We start from the raw sequence: 457 nt of genomic DNA on the forward strand, positions 1-457 counted from the left end.
GGGGGGGGGGGGGGGGGTTCTGATGGACAAGTGGATTTAGCCTGGCCAAAAGGACAGGGGAGCTTGGGATAAGAAAACTCGTAGTTCCGAGATCCAATCCCCGGCTTCGCCCCCGCTGTCAAGTGGTATTTCTGTGACAAGGAGCCGCTAATGGACGTGGCTCGGCGTGGGGGCAGCCCGGCGGCTTGGGGACGGAGGACCCCTCGACCCGTCTGCCCCTGTCCTGGCGTCTCTGCTGAAGCGCAGGGCCGGGAGCTGTCGGGTCCGCCTGAGTCAGCAGGAGGGTCTGCGGGCCGGGGGTCCCCGCTTTCTCCCCAGGATGGGCCCCATCCCGGAGTCCACCTAATGACCCCTCCATTCCTCTCCAAGCAGGAGCCGCCCCGCGAAGCAGCGAATTGTCCAGCGAGAAAGGCGTCCCCACCCCCGCCCCCTCTCCAGCGGGCCAGCCCCGACCCCT

Source organism: Galeopterus variegatus, unplaced genomic scaffold (genome assembly GCF_000696425.1).
Source record: "Galeopterus variegatus unplaced genomic scaffold, G_variegatus-3.0.2 Scaffold147, whole genome shotgun sequence".
Classification (NCBI taxonomy): Eukaryota; Metazoa; Chordata; class Mammalia; order Dermoptera; family Cynocephalidae; genus Galeopterus; species Galeopterus variegatus.